This window comes from Zerene cesonia, chromosome 8 (assembly GCF_012273895.1).
Source record: "Zerene cesonia ecotype Mississippi chromosome 8, Zerene_cesonia_1.1, whole genome shotgun sequence".
NCBI classification, from domain to species: domain Eukaryota; kingdom Metazoa; phylum Arthropoda; class Insecta; order Lepidoptera; family Pieridae; genus Zerene; species Zerene cesonia.
In genome coordinates, this window is record NC_052109.1 from 265419 (window position 1) to 272842 (window position 7424).

Below are 7424 nucleotides of genomic sequence, written 5' to 3' on the forward strand. Positions count from 1 at the left end.
TATCAAACAAAACATGAAGTGGAGGACTGTATCCTTTTCCATACTTTATCCAGTAAAGGGGGTCATTTGCAAAGGCATTCAGCGTCTGCTCATGTTAATGGGGGGTGCTGGTCACTACCTATCAGGCAACATATCTGCTCCTTTGCTAACTATCACGTAAAAAATATATATTCTTTTAAACAACAGCAATACTTGAATGGCTAATGAATTTCCGATAACATGAAATTTTCATCCATACAAACTGGCACTTCAGCGAGCGGTAAATAATATTTGTCCGATTTAAAATATATCTTTGGAGAGAATGCAACAAAGTGGAAATTAAAAATTGAAATTCATCCGCAGTGCAGTGCTCGCTGGGCTCGGGGAGATTTATGAAGAAGTCTTGCTTTTTTGACCCGAGCAGGTTTAGATGGTTTCCCATTGCTGTGTATAGACGGCATCACGAGTGAGAGTTTCCTTAGTTATTTACACACACATACTTATATATACATATAGATATTCACACAAGTGCTGTTAAACAACATGCAACACACACACACACAAAAGCTCTGTACCAAGAGGGTTATATAAAACACCACATTTGACACTTATTTTATGTTGCATGATTTACAATCTTTAATTAAAAGAATATCGTTATTTATCACATAGGCACATGGTCGGTATGTACCATAGATTTAATTTTTATAAAATTGATTTATCATATTTTGTTAATAATTAATTTTACTACATTTATATTTGTGGTTTGAGGTCAGAAATGAGGTAGGGTAGAAGCTATATTTATGATCGTATTACAATAAATATTATTAGTTATAGTATATGTAATGTTATTATATTAAATAATAAAGATTTCAATATGTATTCACTACAATGGTTTGTATAGCGAAGAGCGTATATTATTGTAATATGTATATGATTAGATACAAGATAATAGAGATATAAGCTCTTTACGAAAGCGCTTTTTCGGTTTATATAACACTAGCTGTGACCCGCGGTTGAAACCGCGTAAGTCCGTATCCCGTAGGAATATCGGTATAAAAAGTGCCTATGTGTTATTTCAGTTGTCCAGCTATCTACGAAGCAAAATAGTATTATTATTCACCAATAAATGTCAGGAAAAAAAAACACGAATAAAACACGAATATGACATTTTCTAAAAAAGATTCCTAGCTAGATCGATTTATCGCCCCCGAAACCCCCAATATACTAAATTTCATGAAAATCGTTGGAGCCGATTCCGAGATTCCAATTATATATATATATAAATATATATATATATATATATATATATACAAGAATTGCTCGTTTAAAGATATAAGATATATTTGTATAAAACAGGCTTATATATGTTTCTCGATAAAACAGGAAATATACAAGCTCATTTTTAAATATATAGGAAAAAAAATGATTTTTAATTAGTAATGATTGTTTGTCGCTCTCGGTATTAGTAAGGTAGTTTTTTAGTTTATTTTTAAATATATTTATTGAAGCAGTCTCTTTAATTACTTTAGGCTATTGTAAAATTGTGCTCCCTCAAATGTTAGGTTTCTTTTACCGTAATGGGTTTTTGTTGTTGGTAATTCAAGCTTATCACAGTACAGTATTTGCGTGACTTTTTGTTTAGAGTAATTTGTGCTTATTTTATTAAATAGAAACTTTTTAATCAATATGCATGAGTGTTATGTATATAATTTATATTAATATCGCAATTTCGAAATGAAAGTTAAACAGAATTTTTATAAGTAATTTCTGTCCCTTTTCAAGTAATAAAGGCCTGTCTATTTTGTTATGTATGCGTCATGGCTTTTCTTCACAGCCACAATTCGCCGTGGTCATCAACGATATAAAATTCGCTATGTGTGGCGTTACAGTTGTTACAAGGCGTCGTACGCGTTTTAATTAGAACCATGGCACAAATATCGCGATGTGTGTTTTTTTCTGTGACCACGACGCGCTGTGAGTTTCGCTCAATTTTCGCTCAGTGAGCGTTTTTATTTGAACATAACGTTTGCATACTTTTGAATGTGGATATAAAAGTAAGATATAAGTAATGTGTTGTTATATAAAAGTATTTTTTTTACTTAAAAGTAACCGAAGTATTCACAAAATTAAAAGAAAGATTAATGTCATACATTTATCATATTAAAAAATATCGATACGATAAAAAGGACAATTATTTATATTCGCAAAAACTACACACAGTAACTATTCGATACAACGGCACAACTTCTGTACTTTGTTTTTGAAAGTCTGAAATGTAAAATGGATGTTGCTCTACTTTCTGGCTTGTGTAATGTAATTTAAATATTTATAAATTATGATGAAACAGAATTGATTTAGAGATATCAAAAGTGTATATATACACGCTGATGAATACATTCAGATATATGTAATAAAATTTGTTTCTTTTTGGCGTTAAGTACGGTGCATTGTCACTGATCCTTGCTAAAACACACAGCAGTTATTAAAAATAATTTAATCTATCATAAACGTAGAACTTTGATACTGCTTAGGCTATGTCAATTGAATGTTTCAGTTTAACATATCTGCAAGAGAAAAGCAAAGAGAAGTATAACCCCAACTATGGGTATGAACCCTATTGGGCGGAGGGTGACTGGGTGCTCACCAGGAAACCCTCCGGCACCACTGAGGCTGGCTTGGCTTGTGGGGAAGAGTGCCATGAAATGTTCACCAAGTGAGAATCTATAAAACCATCCATCCATCATCTCATATCCATCTTATAGCCGTGTCCTACACTCATGTAATGTCTTTGAGACAATATAACATATATTTTTTATGTCATCGTCTGCAAAAGATGTCGCCTGATGGTAACCAAAATAAAAATGGTATATTATTGTGGGAGTCGAGCACGCTTCGGCACGAATTGGGCCAGCTCGCACCGGGGAAGTACCACACCCCCACAGAAAACCGGCGTGAAATAGTGGCATGCCACTGTGTTTCGTACGGTGAGTGGGGGAGCCGGAGGCCCGTTTCCTTTTCCTCACCCGTCCTAGTCCATTCCTTCTTTCCAGTCCTTAATCCTTTCCTTTTCCCTTACCCCATAAAAGCGGGCAGCGCATTCACAGAGGTACTACCTTTGCGAATGTTTATGGGCGGTGGTGATCGCTTACCATCAGGCGAACCACCAGCTCAGCTGCCCGCTATGACATAAAAAAAAAAAAAAAAAAAAAACCGTTACCACCGCCCATGAACAGAGGCGTAAGACACAGAGGCCTTACATCTGCAATGAAATGTAAATGGATTGCCGCTCTTAAAAGTATGGGATAAAGCATAAATGCATAAATCAGTTTTGACTATATAATATTTTTTGCTAAATATACTTCTCAATATAAGAGATAACCTTACGTGCATTATAAAGCGTTTTATATACTAGCTATCCACATAATAGACATATATCGATGAGTCGCTTATACCGCTTTTCTTAGCTTCGGTCAAATATGCGGTAGAGGGAAGAACTACACGCACAAAACTTTTGAGAACTACTGCGAGTTGTTGAATCAGGATTGTACCGGACGGGAGAGTAAGTACAGGTTATGTGATTTGTTTATGCAGCTATATATTCATTACTATCGCTTTGCTTCGGCTTAGTCCGTTATACATATACACTATAGTCTATATAGGAGTATAACTCAGGGATCACGTACGACACATCGAACCGTAAAACAATTTTTGTAATCGTTCCAACGCCTGAATATTTAATACAATGTATCATGTGTATAAAATGTCACGGACACCATGACATGAATCTAATCTATTTTCAGTAATAGACATGTCCGAAAACATAGCAAATGTTATTCGTGTTCCGAAACCGGTTGTAGTATTTGTAATTAAACTGAATGAAAGTGGAGTTAGTGTGCTGGAGCAGTTCCATCAAGAGGCAACAAAACGAAGGATAACTTTGATATTCATGTTGTTTTTCTTCACTACATAGTATAAAGCTTTACTTCCCGCGTCTGTCCCTATGTATGTATGCTTAGATCTTTAAAGTTATTCAACGGATTTTGATAATATTTTAATATACCTAGTGACTCAAGGAGAAGGTTTATATATGTATAATAACATCTATTAAACTGCTCTGAATTTAATGCGTGCGAAGGCAAGGGAAAAAGATAGTATACTTTATAAAATCAGACAGAAAGTTATCTTTTTAAAAGGAAAATGTTACATTGTTAGTTTCTTTCAGAGTGGATGATAGCCTACCGAGGGCCCTGCCAAGAGGAACTGAAGACCAGACCTACGAGACAAAAGGACCTGATTCCCAGAGCAGAGAAATATATAAAGGACTTCGAAATAAATAATCCGTCCACCGTGACATTAAAATATAAAACGCACCCTAGATCTGCCAAAAGCCCTAAATCTACCAAAGCACATATGTAATTCACAATTCCACTTTGTAAACAATTTTTTTATTACAGTGAGATGTTTAAATATTTTCGTTTTGTTTTTAATTTTTCTCGACTAATTAATTTGGTGGTCTCTTAAGAAAAATTCTAGGAGGTGTAACCTCTGGGTAGTTCACGGATTTCTTATTAAGTTGTTTGCATTCACTTGGTACCTAATCTTGTTAATTATTTTGATTTGAAATTTGATTTGAAACGCATATACGTTACATGGAACGCAATTGAATAACTCAATTTATTTATTTTTATAATAAAATGGTGTAATTATGAAATGTAAGCAATTAATGTTAACATGTTTATGAGAGCGTTCCTGATGCGAAAAATGCGCTCGTTAATGGTTAATTACTGCTCCGCCTGTAATGATTAAACGATTATTTGTAAAACTGTATTTAATGCAAATGATAATTAACCTAAAAATCAACCTCTTTTTGGAATGAGCTCATTAAAATTATTAACTACAACATGTACCTTAAGACTTGTGTGATCGAACATGTGTGAACTTGTGTGAATATATAAAATATCATTGTTGGTTTAGGGAAATCGAATAATATAAAAATTTGTCGGCCCAACAATTTCCTTAAAAGCACAACAAACATTGTGTACAGTTTGCAGCTGCACGGCGGAATGCGAATAACAATTAAATTTATGAAACAATATTTAATGTTGTTTCAAGAATATTGGCTAGTTTCAAACAAAGTTACGGCGTACAATAAGTACATACGAGCTGCAGTCAGTTATCAGATAATTTTTATTAGTTCTCGAATAATGTCCTGGGACTTCATCGTTATAACGATTCAAAGTTAGTCATATTTTTACTTAAATGAATTATTAAAGTGAGAGAGAGCAGTTTGACTTCGAGCCAATAGTAAAGAGGAGTGTTTCTTACCGCTATACTTTAAGATGAAGGACTATCCTAATTGGATCTGTCATATCCAAAGTATGGGATCAATTTTATGGTATTCTAGCGCTAAGTACAACGATACGTATGTAACAAATGATTGGTTAATGTATTTCGTTTGGATCAGCATTCTTTGATTAGCAATGGAAAACGAGGTGTGAATTTGTTATTGAGATTATTGCTTATTTATATTTTGATGCTATACGACAGGGATATGAAGCGTTAAAGACACGATTTGAGAATTTTCTTAGATAATGCCATATGCAATATGGATAGAATATGATTTTTAACTCTTTTTACTTCAGACGAGAGCACGCAAGCGTTGTTACCGAATGCTGGTTTGCATTTACGAATAAACATATGAGATTGTCTAATATTTTGCCAATAAAATATATATTATTTAATAAAATGTAATTTGTTTTTAGTGTCGAATTTATACGTACTCGTGGTTAATCAGCGAGTGCCTCCAGGCCAAAGGTAAATAATTGAGTAATCCTAAACAATGAGGAAAAATTAAATGGCTACATTTCTTTACAAACATATATACGACCTTTAATATTGCCGAATTCGGAATTCATTCAATATTGTAGCTATATCCGAAGATAATGAAAGATACAAATACACAATATGCGGATAAAATATCGGGAATACTGCTCATTAACAGTTTGTTTACAGCAACATAAACCAAGATACGATTCTTAGAATACACAACATCCCGTACTAGTTGAGAACGAGGGAAAATCGTAATAACAACTAACTGCAGTTATTATATTATTTATAAATGTAATATTGGAATGTAGTAAATGTTGGATATTTTTTCAATAAAATATTCAAGTAAATGTTTGAGTCTACATAATTGTAATTATAAGTTTGAAATGTGTTTTAATTAACAGTTAACGCTATAAAAGGTATAAAACGGGATTTTCGTAATGTGTGTTAAAGTTACAAATAATAAAGCACAGATGTTTCGCATTGATATAGCGAGAAAAGTTAGCGTTTTATTGCCATTTTTGATACAAAATCGTTGTCTTTTTTCGTTATACCCCCATGCCACTGGGCACGTCAAACACACCGACTATCCGCTATCTCCTGACCGATCACTACCCTCGTCTATTTGTGTGAACGCCTGTCTAGTATATTTTAAACCGCAGAATTTTTAGATATTATGTAGTTCTTAATATATAGAGGCACTGCGATATGGATGGAGTTAGTTAATTGTGAACTGTGTGATAAGAAAACCACGATCTTATGATAACAAATTTGAAATTGATCTTTTAATAGTTGTAGTAGGTACATATACTATCGAAGTCGAAGTCGAAGTTGGTACTTCATATAACATATTAAATGAAGTAAAAACTTCGACTTTTTAAACAAATTGTCAATTTTGTCATTCAACAATTAGAAGCCTATTGAAATAAAAACATGAAAAACAAGAATGGCTCCTATAATTAAATGTTAAATTGTAAATATTAAATGTATTTTGACGATTCAAAAGCGCTTCTAAAACAAATTTAGTTAAAAAAATAAATATTAAAGATTGATTTTGAATAAAACTTCTTTATTATACAATATACTTAATAGTTCTTCAAATTGAGCTGTATGAAATACTCCAGATAACATTGCGAAGTTAGAAGTACCGACTCGATAGTATCAATATTTTGTTTCAGTTTACTTGAGTACATAAAGGAGCAATACCCAGACTTGAACAAGAATTATAACCCAAACCACGGCTACGAGCCATATTGGCCAGGGGGCGATTGGGTGTTCAAGGACCCCGAGTTGGGACCAAATGAGACCACCACGAAGGTGCCACTCGTTTGCGGGGAAGAGTGTAATTATTTGTATACCAGGTGCGGTGCATCATATTACTTTGTCATACCTTAGACCGTGGGCTACTTACCAGTGAAACTCCTGATAAAATCGATCTAGTCGTTTAGAACATTAGTCAAAACACTCAAATACAATTCTATTTATTAAATATTATGTTGAAAAATAGTTACACCATCGTCCAAGGTCAATACCACTTTGTGAATAAAAATGCGAGTTATAAATATAACAATTTTTATCGCAATATTACTTGGAAAGCTATATTTAAATAGCTGTACAAC